The following is a 16,588-nucleotide window of genomic DNA, read 5'->3' on the forward strand; positions in this document are numbered from 1 at the left end:
GGAATTTGATCTGAGCATGCGTGGCACTTGGTCCGATCAAAATTCTCTACACATGATCGGAGAATGTCCGATCGAACCAGTTGGTCAGAAAATATTTCCAACAGGTTGGAAAATTGGGTCTTACGGATATTCCGACGGAATCAGTCCGATGCATACCACACACAGTCGGATTATCCGACAACACGGTCCGATAGGACACATTCCGACGAACAGGTTCAAAGTAATGATATATTTTATGTTGCACACAATCTCAAAGTAAAGACATCGATACTTTGATACTTACAATAAAATAATAGAATACTAAGTATTTAAAAAAATAAAAAAGAATTCTACTTACATAGAAACACAATGGCGAGAAAGACAGACATGGTAGCTGAGACCTGAAAGTTGTGATGGTGTTCCTGAGTAGAAGAAGTTATGAGCGTCTTCTCACTTTCTCAGATGACACCATTAGGCACTTCTCTGGGGTAAATGTACCAATAACCAAGGTGCAATCTATTGGTGATGATGTTACAAAAAGAATAGAAGCAGGTTCTGTTTTGGAGTAGATTTACCAATAAGAATTGTACATTTAGGATACAATCTATAGACAAGCCTTTGGGGTAGATGTATTGATACAAATTGTAAACTTAGATTACTGGGGTAGATGTATGGGTAAGAATAGAAACATGTGCACCTCTGGGATAGATATACCCATAAGAATTGTAAACATACGTGACAACATTCAGGAAATTCTATGGGGTAGATGCATCAATAGGAATAGAAACAGGTGAACATTTGGCGAAGATATACCCATAAGAATTGTAAACTTAAGTTACAACCTACAGGAAATCCTATGGGGTAGATGTACTGATAGGAATAGACACACGCACCCTTTTGGGGGAGATATACTGAAGAGAATAAATAAATACTTAATCGTATATTCCCTTCACTCCTCTCCCAGCTGCTACATAAAATGTTTTCTAGAGAGGTGAAGGTTGGAGGAGCTGGGCCAGCATGGACAGTAACTGACACTCCCAGAAGAGAGAGTTCTAGGTTGTGCAATGAGGGAGGCGGCTGAGCTTGGCTATCGGCTCTTCTGGAGTAGTCAAATTTTTGAGCAAATTCATAGTCACTAAGCAAGTGAATAAAACATCATTTATGTAAGGCAAATATATTGTAAGTACAAATTTGAAATACTTGATTAGTCTGTGCTTTACCTGCAATTGATTTGGTGACAGGGCCTCCTTCATTTTACATGTTTCTTTAAGTGTAATACAAGAGTGGATGAGTGAAATTCAGGAGACGGGTCCTGGGAGGAAATAATTTCCACCACTTTTGTATTTCTATTTACCACATTGTACTGATCTGCACATTAAAGCCGACCTCCGGGTAAATGGCTGAATACACAAATGGGATATATACTGTATATGGGAGATGTTTTTCCTGTCAAAGGATTTGTATGTCTCTCCATTCAGTATCGAGATTTACCACGCTTGTTTTTTACTGTAATTTCCAGAACATCAGCAAATATTAGGAAACATAAACAAAACCCATCTTCATCTCATTTTCAATTTTCTCATGAACATCACTTTATTTCCTACATGTGTGAGCTCAGAGATCACTTATGTTTTCTCAATGGACCATCATATTTGGTGTATGATTTTGTAATGGACCTCCGTCCTCAACAGGAATATGTCTGCCGTAAATGCTTCCTCTGTCTGGTACCACACGATCCAAGACCCTTTAGCCCACCCAGTCACTAGCCGTAACAGTGTAGGGTGAAAAACATCAGACTCTTTATTCAAACACATGTAACTACAGATATACAACTCAGGGACACCCCCCCCTCCCTTGTATTTAGGGTGGGGTAAACTGTCCAATAACAATAGACACACAGGTCAGGTGTATTCAAACTTCATCAGTAAACAGTTTTATCAGCAGGGAGGGGCTGCTGGAGTAATTCCCCTCCATCTAGACATACATCCCATAATATACTTTTCTCCCATGGTTGACAGACACAACAGAACAATGGAATACAACCACACCCAAATTGTCTCCCGTCACAATGACACTTTTTCAAACACTTGTAGGGCTGGTGATAGATGATTTCACTTTACATTATATTTGGCTGTACATTGATTTGGCTGTGCTGTTTCTATAGTGGTGCTGCCCATACCTTAAAATTAGGACATTTTTGATATATAAAATCCATTTACATGGGTGCCCAAAAACAGGTCACATTAAAGTGTGATGCTGCCGGTAGAACGGTTTACATAATACACAGATCCTCACTGTATGATTCTTGTCTCCTACACCGGACTGCACCACCAGGCCGGCTCCCCTTGTATATATAGGCCCTGAAGAAGGGAGGTACCACACACATAGAGGGGAAGACATATCATACAAATACATTAATCCTTGCATGCGCCAACCAGAAACTTAGAAATAATAATACAGTAACAGGCATAACATAATATAATGTAGGTACAAGGCTACAAGCTTTTTACAAAAAAGAGGTAAGAAGATTGGAGAAAAATGAAAATTAGCCTACAATGTTATCTGCTGGCTAAAAATAAGAGTATAAAATGTTAACATATAATAATTCTACATTACCTGACCATTAATAAAACAAGACAATAGGGTTGATTTACTAAAACTAGAAAGTTCGAAATCTGGAGCAGCTTCCCGTTTTTTTTTTTTTACAAAGTTTAATTCAACAATCTGAAGTTAGAATCTGATTGGCTACCATGGACAACTGCACCAGATTTTGTACTCCCCAGTTTTAGTAAATCTGCACCAATATATACAAAACCCACTTCATATCTTCTTTCGTTTTCAGAACTTAGAATAAACAACGTGATCAGTAAAGTGTGACATTTGTGTTGTGGGTCTCTTCTCAGTTTTTAGTTTAAGAAAACACTTTATTTCCTTCCTGTTATTCTCTCCTCCATGTGTGATCTCAGTGACCACTTCTGCTTCCAACACTCACTGTATTCACTTTATAAGCACATTAGTTTAATCACTCGTTATTTTTTCTGATTAATCAGATCGAGTTTTTTGTGAATATAAGTTCATTTTATAAAGATGAAGTTCCTTGGAATTCAGCCAAGACCTTTTCCATGTTCACTTAGATGTTTCATTGAGGTCCTCAGATTCCTAGATGATCTTCTTCTCTACCACTTGTTGTGGAAGTAGGTGAAACATACGGCAGCAGATAATACAAATCCAGAGATCACCAGGCGTATAATATTCTGCATTATCATGTAATCTGAAGAGAGAACCAGAGATGGAAGTCATGTGATTTTTAGATAATTAAAAAATGCTATTTATGCAATTTTGAACTTTTAAAAATTCTGAATGTATATGAAGGATCTGGATTAGCTTCCTTCTGATTGGACAGAAGCAATGATGTTGTTTAATTTTCCAGTAATATGTTCTAACTTATTCCAATAATAGGAGGACAGGTGACACGGGAAGAAATGAAGCTGAACTGGGAGATAAGTGTGTCACTTGCTCTAGAGGAGCATAAATCACAAGACTGGCTGACCAATCTTACAAATCCATTTGTTGGCAAACCATTAAAAAGATGCATTTCCACTTTAACAGATTTTTTTACTATGAAAAGCTTTTGCAATAATTTCTCTGCCCAGTATCTTCATATTATGGACCTCTCTTTAAGGACTCATTATTGACTCCACCATGGCATAAAAGGAAATTAAATTGTGAGAGATTCAATTAGGGATCCATGTGGAATTAGTGCCCCAATTAGGGTTAGTCCATGTAGATGGAGTTCTTGTGGGAGTGCTAATTCTACTCCATGCGGGTTATTCCATGTGGAATTAGTGCCCCAATTAGGGTTCCAATTAATGTTCATTAGGGACTATGGCCATTGACACTTGGCCAGTATTGACTCCTTTATGGCAGCGTTTTTACTATGTAGAGCTTTTGCAATCATTTCTCTGCCCAGTGTCAAAAATTCATATCTTTTAATTAGAGACTTAACTATTACTGGGATGGGATCAGTGGTTAAATATAACTGTTGATTAATGAAGAGAGAAGATACAAGTCCCCAACATCAGGGCCCTATATTGACACAATGCTGCTGTAAGTCCATCTGAATGATGGAGAAGAAGAAGGCCTTTATTGTCATGGCATCTCTTTACCAAACCCTACCCCTTGTATTGTGATTATTTCAGTATGAACTAATAAGTGATGAGCAAATCAGCTTGGGTTCAGTTCTCAAGCAGTTCATGAATCTTGCTCAAAGTTCACAAACTTGGAAGCAAACACTAGTAAAGTATTTGGATGGGAGGCAAATCTTATTATTCTGGCCATTTGTAGGGCTTTTTAGCAAGCTATTCTTAAACAGAAGGTATAGGAAGCTGGGCACTGCCATGGGATCATGTACCAATGGCAAAAATAAATAAAATAATAATATTTAATTTTAAAAAAGTATCTCTGCCCACACAGAATTATCAGCTCTCTCTAAAAGCTACAACATAAATAGACAATATGGCTGCCATTGTGAGCCCACTCTTTTATAGACAGAGGACTGAATAATCTATTATTTTAAATAATTGGTTCTTATTGTTCCTTATTTTTGGGGGTGAACCTGCAGACTTTTTGGCTTGTGATTCACAAACTTTGCAATTCCCTCGGCTTTGCCACAAAACAATTGCAATGGTGAACTTGGGCCTCATTCCTAGAGCCAATGCTAGAAAGTACTAATGAAGGCAGCACGGGGTCTGCTTTATATTTTCAACTGTATTTCAGCTTTAGATTCCACCAATTAAAAGAGAGAAGAGATCTTTTGTTCCTTATTTTTGAGGGTGAACCTGACATTTTTTTGGTTTGTGATTCACAAACTTTGAAAATCCCACAGCTTTGCCACACACCCATGGCAATGAAGATCTCGGGCCTCATTCCTAGAGCCAATGCTAGAATGTACTAATGGAGGCAACACGGGGTCTGCTTTATATTCTCAACTGATCATCAGTTGAAGTAGAGGAGAGAGAGTCTTTGTGTTCCCGGACGTGAAGATTCTTTTGATTTCTCTAAACTTCCCCCAATCCCCTCTCTCCAACAGTTCTCCGACTGAAGGTAGACACAGATTTCTAGAGATAGCTAAAAGATGGAGAGGAAAGGAGAATAAGGGAAGGAAAGAAAGACTAGGGGAAGAGAATAAAGGAAGGGAAGAAAGACAAAGAGAAAGAGAATAAGGGAAGAATGACTAAAGGAAAGAGAATAAGGGAAGAATGACTAAAGGAAAGAGAAAAATGAAAGGGAATAATGACTAAGGGAACGAGAATAAGGGAAGGGAATAAAGAGTAAAGGAAAGAAAATAAGGGAAGGGAAGAAGGACTAAGGGAAAGAGAATAAAGGAATAAAAAAAGACAAAGAGAAAGAGAATAAGGGAAAGGAATAAAGACTAAGGGAAAGAGAATAAGGGAAGGGAATAAAGACTAAGGGAAAGAGAATAAGGGAATGGAAAAAAAGACAAAGAGAAAGAGAATAAGGGAAGAATGACTAAAGGAAAGAGAATAAAGGAAGGGAACAAAGACTAAGGAGAATAGAATAAAGAAAGGGAAGAATGACTAAAGGAAAGAGAATAAGGGAATAAAGACAAAGGGAACGAGAATAATGGAAGGGAAAAAAGACAAAGAGAAATAGAATTAGGGAAGCGAAGAATGACTAAGGGAAAGAGAATAAGGAAATGGAAAAAAAACAAAGAGAAAGAGAATAAGCGAAGGGAATAAAGACTAAGGGGAAGAGAATAAAGGAAGGGAAGAAAGACTAAGGGAAAGAGAATAAGGAAAGGGAATAATGACAAAGAGAAAGAGAATAAGGGAATGGAATAAAGAGTAAGGGAAACAAAATAAGGGAAGGGAATAAAGCCTTGGGAAAGAGAATAAGTGAGGGAAGAATGACAAAGGGAAAGAGCATAAGGGAAGGGAATAACAAGTAAGGGAAAGAATGACTAAGGGAAAGAGAATATTGGAAAGGAAAAAAAGCCTAAGGGTATACTAATGTAAATTGAATAAGGGAAGGAAGACTAAGGGAAAGTAAATAAGGGAAAGGAATAAAAAAAGTAAAGATAATAATGTATCACAATGTGTAAATGTTGAGTCATGGTGCTGCTCATCTTACCCTGCCACCCTAGGCTCTGGCCCACAAGTACGATTATAGTAAGCACTACACACGTGCATTCGTTTTCCGAATGCATTTTTGTCCGAATTTCAGGTATTTTCATTATCGTTTTAACAAAGGAAAGTGCATAATCCGAAAAACTAAAGATCCAACATAAACAAATGCTTTATTTTCGTTTTCGTTGTGACAACAGTTCAATATAGATAGGAGATTCGACATGATGCTAACAATAACAATCTGTGTCTACCGAACCTTTGGTCGAATGTGCCTAACTTTACCTCTATTAGTCCAGGATTATTCTACATAGAGAGGAAAGATCGCTGCTGGAGTTGGGTGGGGGAATAAAAATAAAAATAATGATGATGATGAAGGTTATTGGCTGATTGTAACCAAAGAGGAGGAGCAGTAAAATAGCTAGAACTAAGTACACATGTACAGCCAACTTACTTTCACTTACGATCAATAGCAGAGAGAGACACACACACTGAATAATTTCATAAGACAGTCAATCTTATCTGGTCTGTTTGTCAGAGAACCTGAATTATTTAGCTAATTAAGCATAAGCACAGCAGCAGAACAAAAGTGAAGCAAGCTACAGTTCAACTTAACTTTTTCATAATAATCTGCTGCTATTGTGTTAGTGTTGTGAACTTGATAGTGATACTATGGTTGCTAGTTTTGTGATAGCCTCAGAGGCTGCCCGTGTTGTGGGGGGGGGGGATTTATTAATATAGATTCTATATACCCTATCTTGTTACCTGTCGGATCATTGATCACTATCACCAGTCCATTTTCTGTTTGAACTATATACATTCAACATGAACGATAAAGATTCGACAAAGCAGCGAAAAACATACAAAACGTCCAATCTTTGACTTATGGTGTCTGTAGAAAGTTCTAAGAAGATTCGACGGAGCAGCTAAACTATACGGAGTCGTACAGTTTAGCTGCTCCGTCGAATCTTCTTTGAACATTCGACAGACACCTTAAGCCTTCAATGACAGATTCAACCTTAATTATTTTGGATTTTCAAACAAATGCATTTTTTTAATGAAAAAGTAAATAAATAAAAACGAATTTCGGGAGTAACTAAATAAAAACATTTTTTTTGGATGAAAACGAAATTCCGAAACAAAATATTTCAGTGTGCACATGTCTAGTAAGCACAGCCTTTTTCAGCCCTTAGCTAGGAACTGCCTTCTTCCCTGTGTACTGTATTCGTTTATTTTTTACTGTTAAGTGAAGGAACTTTTAAGGAAGTGGGGGCTTTAAGATCAAAATGTATTTCCACAAGCAACCCCTCCCCCCCAAAACATCCATTGTATTTGCCAGTCTGGAACAAATTACAATGGACTCTCTTCAGCATTGTCTTGGTGGTCCAAGCCCTTGTACACATGGTCGGAGATTCTGACAGAATGTTTCCTATCGGACCATTTTGTCGGATATTCCGACTGTGTGTAGTCTGCATCGGACTATTTTCATTGGAATATCTGACGGACCAAGTCTTCCAACTTGCCGGTAAAATTTTCCGACAAAATGCTCCTATCGGACATACTCTGATCATATCATGTGTAGCCTACTCCGACGGACAAAGTGCCACGCATGCTCAGATCAAATTCCTAGACCAAAGCTATTGGCTACTAGCCTGAACGTAGTCCCGTCGTAACTAAATAACTTCATCATGTTATGTACAATCGGATTTAGTCCGATGTCTTCCGGAATTAATCCGTCGGAATTACTCCGACGGATTTGGTTGTCGAATCTCCGAAGATGTGTACAAGGGCTAACAGTGCCTGTGGATCTTCTAAAGTCAGCAAGTTGTCAAACTATCTATACAGACTGGGTCTCAGGAGTTATTTATTTTTGATAAAGTGATATTTGAGACAGAACATGTACAGATCAGATGCTAATTCAGTTCTTCAAGCTCACCGTGTATCTGCATTATCTGGATATAGAGCCCATCACTCATCTTCCTCACAGTATGAGACGCCGTCCTCACTTCACAGGTATATTTCCCAGAATCCTCCAGCTGAGATGACGGCACTCTGTATGTATCAGATACATTGTATCCCCGCACAGTCCGTCCATCTTTGTAGAAGGCAAAGTGCAACTCTGTGCCGCCTCTGAGCGGATCCAGTCTGGTGTCACATATCACCGTCATGTTATCTCTTTCCATTACCCTGGATGGTGTCACTTTTATTTCTGGAGGAGAGAAGAGCTCTGGAAAAGGAGATTTAGACAATGATTGGTCGGTAAGATGCCAATGAATGGATGAAAAAGTAAAAAGAGTATAAATGTATAAAGTTGTGAATGGACATAACTAATGATGAGGTCATTTCATATGCTTGTTGGTGGAGGTGGTGAATTACATGCAATCAATTCTCACTCACTATTTAGCCAAGTGTTTGTATGAAGACCTGCTTTCATGTGTGAGATAGATCCCCAAGTGGTTGGAGGTCTAAGTACTACACCAGTCCCCACACTGGAGGAATAACGTCTTTCCACCAGCCAGTGACACCGGTCCCGGCACTGACTACAAATTTTTGAGGGAAATCGCATTATACATTGATTTTCTTCCACCAGATCTTCAACACACACATCTTTTACACTTTAGAAATGTGCAGGATGGAAAAATGCATTTTGCTTCATTTTCGGATCCATTTGTTATGTTAATAATTTTGTTTTGTTGTATTAGTTATGTTGAAATAAAAATGTATTTGATTTTGAAATGGAAACATATTGCAATAAATACAGTGAGGTATAAAAGTGAAATAAGATGAGACCCCTTCAAGGCTTAGCTACTACGGATGACGTTTACGGTGTTGGAAATTCTTATCCCGTATTTATCAATTCAGAAGTGGTGAGATCGGGACATTCAATGGGTGGAGGACATCCTTAATAACAACTTACCCAAGCCTTTCCCAGAGATAATTGGTCAATATGATATTCCCCCCACTGAACTTTATTCATATATTCGGATAACCATATTTATGGGCAACTATCCCACCCCAATGATAAAGCTCCCTCCCTTGATACAAACTTACTATGGATCTCCCACATCTTGTCTAAAAGGAATCTCTCTCTTTTACAATACCCTTCAGTGCAAAACTACGTTCTGCAAATCTAGTCCTCTCCTAAAATGGGAGGAAGATCTACAGAATACTTATACACCAGCACAATGGCTCCAGGCTTTTAAATTTACACATGGTATTTCCCACTGTACTAACCACTGGGAACTTTCCCCAAAAAAATAAAAATTTCTTGCTGTTACCTTACACCCTACTGAGTAGTCCAATTTTACCCCTCCCAATCGCCTCTATGTTGGTGCAACTGTGGTCACGTAGACAACCACTATCATATTCTCTGGCCTTGCAAGAATCTCACAAGCTTCTGGAATCAAATTTTGGTCTAATCTCCTCTGTTACATGTATCCCAACTCCACCTAACCCGGCTTTAGCCATTCTAAATTTAGAAATTGAAAACTTTCCACCTAATTTTTGTTTAATAGTCGCCCATGTACTGTTAGCATCTAGTAAAATAAAAAAATACTGGAAGAAAGACTTCACCCCTAATCTGTTCCAAAGTGGTTACATCTATCAACCTTACTTATGAATATAAATTTTTTTTGTAGCGTTGTGAGCTGGCAGGATGGATCAGTTTGAGCGTTCATGGAAACCATGGTCCTCCTGGGTCAAATACCCAACTATGTAGATATTGTTATTGGCATTGACTTACGCTGAGCTTAGTACTAGATTGCTTAGACCTCAGACCTCAGATATTTCATGATTTATCCAGACTGTTGCTGTACCTGATGTATTTTACATACTGTCCTATTTCTTGTTTTCTTCTTCTTCTTTTTTCTTGATACATTGTTCATCATCGCCTCACTTGTACATATGTATAAAAACCTAATAAAAATTATTAAAGGAAATGCAAGTGGCCAGAGGCCTAAGTACTAGACCAGGCTCCACATGGAAGGATAATGTCTTTCCACCAGCCAGTGACACCAGTCCCGGCACTGACTACAAAGTTTTTATGAGGGAAATCACATTGATTTTCCTCCAACAGATCTTCAACACATATTACACTTTAGATATGCATGATGGAAAAATAAATTTTGTTTCATTTCTGATTCATTTGTTAAATTAATAATTTCCAAATTCGAATACATTTTTTATTTCAGATTCAAATTCTTTTTCAAATACAAATACATTTTCCATAATGGATAAGTAGGATAATTTGTTTCAATATAATTTATTTATAATATATTGTAATTCGGTAATCACAATTAGATATAGTGCATCCGAATCTCTGAATAACGAAAATGTCATCCGAATTTCAATTCATAACGAAACAAATTCCACATTCCCATACACTGCAGGATTTCACTCACTTGTCATTCCCAAAGATCAGACCGGTCCATTCACTAAACCAGCAACTACTGACATTACATCTTCCCTTTGTACAGACATTTCCAGCAGTCACGTGGCAGTGCACGAGGTTGATCAAGTACAGAGTTCCTCTATAACATATGGTAGAGCCTTTAGGACCATGCTGTGGTATCTCATATCTTTGCTTGTATTAGTTCCCATCTAAAGGTGAGTCTCTCATTCATGGTCCTGCCAAGAGGTGACCTTCTTCAGTATAGCCCTACATTGCTCTGTGTAGGTCCCTCTCTATTCCAAGACCAACTTCAAAGGAAGGCCCTACAAGACCCCACTCCCCCCCACATATAAATACCCCGGGTACAGGAACTGCAACAGGCTGAATGATAGACACACCACATCAATCACCCCCACAATACCAGCAACATATTATACATACAGTACATGATTAATATGTAGCGGTGTCCCCGACCCCTAAAGGCCTAATGGTGACCTCCAGAGTCAGGGAGAGCTAACATACTACCCCAAAGTGTGGGTTATTAGGCATGGTGGGTGTAATCCAAGATGAAAACATGGGCCACAGTCACACTTTAAATGCAAGAAAAATAGATTTATGGTCTCTTAAACAGAACTGGTGGAGAGGGGTTTAGGGCCAGAACACACTTAGGCAGATCCAATAGCAATTGGCAGACTCCGAGGCAAAAATAATAGGTAGACAGCCATACAGGTGGAGGGCCTTTAAGCTGGATGCAGCAACTGTATTTGTAGAAGTTCTGTCTCCTATGGCAACTGAACTTTAAACAGTCAATAGAGATCTGTACACTTAACTCACAGTAACAAATAACAGATCACATCTCACAGTATCCTACTGTAGATCTTCCCTCACTGAGCTCCCGGTCTCTCACTAGACTTCAAGATCTCAGTCGTCACTGGATCCTCTGAACTCTGCCACAGCTAACCCGCTGTATACTCCTCAAGCCTCACCCCTGCTAACCTGCTGGGTCTCTAACTTGACACTCTGCTGAAGATTTCCCACTTATTCACTGTCCCCGGCTGGTGAAAAGGCTGCTCTGGTACTTCTTCAGACTTCCATACACTGGCCTCTTATAACGGGAATGGTTGTCCCTTGGTGGTGACTAGTGATGGCCGAACGGTTCGCCCGGCGGTCGCTTCGTGGCGAATTTCGGCTGTTCGTGGTCCGCTCATTCGGCGGACTATTGGCGCCGTTTGCCCAGCGGACTTCCGTGTTTACTGTGTAAAAGAACTTTGACCTATGATGACACATTCATCATGGGGTACAGGACAGCCAATTGAGACATTACAGCACATGGACACTTGGACATTCCCCCTAACTTATAAATACACCCGATCCGGCGGCCATTTTACATTCTTTCTTCTGTCACTATAGGGAGAGGTTGCTGTGTGGAGCAGGGAGAGATTGCAGTGACCCAAATCGCTAGCTATTTGGTACACAAAAGTTCTTTTCAGGACTGGTATAGGTGTTAGGTGTATATAGGTTTGCTGTGCTACTGATTGTTGCAGCAGCCTGAGTGTCTTTTGTCAGTTTAGAGAAAGGGACAGGACGGTGTGTCTGCTGTAGGGACAGTCAGTTTAGTCATCATCATTAGCTGTTACTATCAGGTCCACAAAAGTTCTATTCCAGTTATTGTTCCAGTAGCCTCTGTTTTGTCAGATTATATAGGGACAGGCAGGAAGCAGTGTGTGAGGCAGTGAGGGTCAGTTTAATCAGTAGCTGTTACTATATTAGGTCCACAAAGGTTCTTTTCAGGACTGGTATCAGTGGTATGGTAATAGGCTTGTACATGTATATTATTCTTTCTTCCAAATATAGAAAGAATATTATACTTGACTGCTGCCCTTCTGCTGCAGTCTGCTAATCATTCAGAACCTACTTGTTCCACAAAGCTCCTTATAAGGACTGGTAACTTGGTCTGTCTAGGGTGCTACAGTACATAGGTTTGAGTGAGGTACAGTCTGCCATTCTATAAGGACTGCTATAGGTCCACAGTACATAGGGTTGAGGTGAACTACTGCTGACCGCTGCCCTATACTGCAGCAGTCCTTCATCGGTATAGGGACTGACGTACAGTCTGCTAATCACTCACACACAACCAACTTGTTCCACAAAGGTCCTTATAAGGACTGGTAACTTGGTCTGTCTAGGGTGCTATAGTACATAGGGTTGAGTGAGGTACAGTCTGCCATTCTATAAGGACTGCTATAGGTCCACAGTACATAGGGTTGAGGTGCACTACTGCTGACCGCTGCCCTATACTGGAGCAGTCCTTCATCGGTATAGGGACTGAGAGTTTTGTCACAGGGTCATTTAAAAAATGACAGGCAGAGGAAGAGGCAGGCCCTTCCGCAGGGGTGGTAAGGGTAGGGCAGGAGCAACAGGCTTGAGCCAAAGTGGGAAGTGGCAGAAGGTGCGTTCAATTACTTTAAAGGATGCACCAGACTTGGTTGAGTGGCTCGCTCAGCCTTACTCTTCTGCACCCTCCTCATCCTCTCGATCTACACCCTCTTCTTCACTCTCTGCTATGTGCACCCCCAAAGACACTACCATCACCAACAACACCACAACCACCACATACCTTCCGCTTGAGTCACAGGAATTATTTTCTGATCCATATCAAGACATTTCTGATGCGCAGCCACTCTTGGTATTGGATCAGGAAGAGGAGGTAGCAACAACCGCTACTCAGCAGTCTGACGACAGTACCCAGATCAGCCCAAGGAGGAGGTTGGTCCCCGGTGTTGCTGCCTACTCCGAGATCTCTACTTATAGCGGTGGGGAAGGTGACGTCGATGATGACGTGTCTAGTGATGTCACGTGAGTGCCCACAAGAGAGGAAGATGAGGGGAGTTCAGAGGGAGATATGGACCAGCAAATAGGGAGGAGAAGCAGGAATAACTTACATTGCACAGGAGGGACAAAGCAGACTGCAAATGTATCAGGAGCGAGTCATCGACCATGTACGGTCACATCTGGTGCTCCCAGGACACCGGCACATGGCTCAGCAGTGTGGCCTTTTTTTAACGTGTCCGCTGCTGACAATAGCGTTGCCATCTGCAATCTTTGCAGTCAACGCATTAGTCGCGGTAAGCCCAACACTCACCTAGGGATGACCACCTTAAGAAGGCACATGGGCAGCCATCACCGAGCCGAGTGGGAGCAACGGAACACACAAAGCCACACTCCAGGCTCTCACCGTCCAGCCTCGTCTTCTACTTCTCCTTCTCCTCTCTCCTCACAATTGTCCTCCACTCCACCTTTCATCACGCCAAGCTCACGTTTTTCTGCAAAAAGGCAGGCTTCCGTGGGCCTAATGTTCAAGCGTAAAAAAATGATGATGCCGGATAACCCTCTTGCCCAACGGTTGACGGCTGGCTTGTCAGAACTCATAGCCCACCAACTACTGCCATATAAACTGGTGAACTTGGAGGCCTTTCGCAAATTTGTGGCCATTGGAACACCACAATGGAAGGTCCCAGGAAGGAAGTATTTCTCAGAGAAGGGCATCCCAGAGCTATATGGCTATGTTCAGTGGCAAGTGAATGTATCTCTGGTACACAGTGTCGGTGCCAAGATACATCTGACCACAGACACGTGGTCTAGCAAACACGGGCAGGGAAGGTATATATCACTTCTACTGCCCACTGGGTGAACCTTCTGTTGGCCGTCAAGCATGTAACCCGTGGCACCCGTGTAGATTTGGTTTTACTGCCACGGATTGCATGCAGGCCTGACTCTTCTTTTCCTCCTCTCCTACATCCTTCTCCTACATCCTCCTCCCTCTCCTCCTCAGCTGACTCCTCCTTTTCCGCTGCTAGCGTCTCTTCCGCTGCGCCGCCCAAGATCCCCAGAACCTATTCCACATGCCAGGTGAGACGTTGCCATGCCGTGCTGCGTCTGTTGTGCCTGGAAGCCAAGAGCCACACTGGCCCGGCACTCCTTTCAGCTTTGCGTTCACAGGCAGATCAGTGGCTAACACCGCTCAATTTGACAGTTGGTAAAGTGGTGTGTGACAACGGTGCCAATCTGCTTAGCGCATTGAAACAGGGCAAAATCACGCACGTGCCATTCATGGCACACGTCTTAAACTTAGTCGTGCAGCGATTCCTTGTCAAATACCCTGGGGTCCAGGACATCTTGCGGCAGGCAAGGAAAATCTCGGCCCATTTCAGAAGATCTTACACGGCCATGGCTCGCCTTGCTGACATTCAGTAGCGACACAATCTGCCGGTCAGACGTCTTATTTGCGATTGCCTGACGCGATGGAACTCAACCTTCTATATGCTTGATAGGCTGCTCCAGCAGAAACGTGCAGTTAACGTCTACCTGTATGAACTCTGCGGCAGAACCGGTTCTAGGGAGCTGTTTTTTTTTTCACCGCGCCAGTGGCTGCTCATGCGCGACACATGCAGACTTCTGCGCCCATTTAAGGAGATCACCAAACTGGTCAGTCGCAGCCATGGCACCATCAGTGACATGGTACCTTATGCCTTCTTTATGGAGCGTGCATTGCGTTGTGTCATTGATCAAGCTGTGGAGGAGCAGGAGCGGGAAGATGAGGAAGTCGCAATGCTGGATGAATTCCCAGGGGGGGCTACTCTATCTGAGACAAGTCAACAACAGGAGTCTGAAGAGGAGTCAGAGGAGGATGGTGCCGGGGCGGATGAGGAGGAGCAAGAAGAGCATGCTTTAAACCTTTCTGGGATCCCTGTTGTGCGTGGATGGGGAGAGGAGAATGAAGAGGACGACATTATCCTGGATGATGAGCAGGAGCCAGGCCACCACACCGCTTCCACTTTAGTGCAAATGGGGGCCTTCATGCTCCAGTGTTTTAATAGGGACCCCCGTATAAAAAGCATAAGGGTCAAGGACCAGTACTGGGTGGCAACATATTTAGACCCCGGTACAAACACAAAATGGCGGAAATGTTACCGCCGTCACAGAGGGCTGGCAGAATGGAGCACTTCCAGGCCTTGCTTCGAGAAATGCTGCATTCTGCCTTTGCGTGCGCTGGCAGAGGAGCAATTCCCACTCCCAGAGAAGGAGTTGCGGGTACCAGTCCAACAGCGCCTGCAAGAAGAGGCCGGTTTGAAGATGTGTTGGTGACTTCGGATATGAGGTCATTCTTTCAGCCGACCCATCGACAGGTGTCATCCGGATCCAGCATCAGGGAACGCGTAGACCGTCAGGTATCCGACTACATTGGGTTAACGGCCGATGTGGACGCTCTGAGGAGTGATGAACCCCTGGACTACTGGGTGGGCAGGCTTGACCTCTGGCCAGAGATTGCCCAATTTGCAATCGAACTGTTGGCTTGCCCCTCATCCAGTGTCCTTTCCGAAAGGACGTTCAGCGCAGCAGGGGGGATCCTGACCGATAAGCGTACTTGCCTAGCTCACGACAGTGTTAACTACCTCACATTTCTAAAAATGAATGAGGCATGGATCTCGGAGGAATTCAACACATGTGACCAGTAGACCATGTATATGTCTATAAACAATTTTTTTAAACGAGCACAAATACCTTATTTCTTCATTTGGCTCACTTCCTTGTCCAAAAAAAGCACATCGTACTATATGCCCGTACCCTCCTCTTTGAAGAGGTTGAGCGGTGTCATATTTCTACTGGGCTGCTTATTATGAGGGGCTCCCACCATCCCTGTGCTGTGCTGACTTCCTCCTGGGGCTGCTTATTATGAGGGGCTCCCACCATCCCTGTACTGTGCTGACTTCCTCCTGGGGCTGTACCTCTGCTGTGCATATTTTGAGGTGCTCCCACCATCCCTGTGCTATGCTCATTATGAGGGGCTCCCACCATCCCTGTGCTGTGCTGACTTCCTCCTGGGGCTGCTTATTATGAGGGGCTCCCACCATCCCTGTGTTATGCTGACATCCTCCTGGGGCTGCTTATTATGAGGGGCTCCCACCATCCCTGTGCTATGCTCATTATGAGGGGCTCCCACCATCCCTGGGCTATGCTCATTATGAGGGACTCCCACCATCCTTGTGCTATGCTCATTATTAGGGGCTCCCACCAT

The 16,588-nt window shown here is 42.2% G+C and overlaps 1 long non-coding RNA gene across 1 annotated transcript; it reads right to left on the bottom strand.

The window, feature by feature from the left end:
• Positions 1–1,756: 1,756 nt before the first annotated feature.
• On the bottom strand, positions 1,757–8,341 carry LOC143942666 (uncharacterized). Its single transcript, XR_013264816.1, has 2 exons — positions 8,059–8,341; positions 1,757–3,250 (listed from the first exon to the last, which is right to left on the bottom strand). It is a non-coding gene; the product is annotated as an uncharacterized LOC143942666 (long non-coding RNA).
• Between the last annotated feature and the right edge of the window lie 8,247 nt (positions 8,342–16,588).

The sequence above is a fragment of the Lithobates pipiens genome, unplaced genomic scaffold, assembly GCF_037356315.1.
Source record: "Lithobates pipiens isolate NorthernLeopardFrog02 unplaced genomic scaffold, aLitPip1_a1.2 Scaffold_30, whole genome shotgun sequence".
Taxonomy (NCBI): domain Eukaryota; kingdom Metazoa; phylum Chordata; class Amphibia; order Anura; family Ranidae; genus Lithobates; species Lithobates pipiens.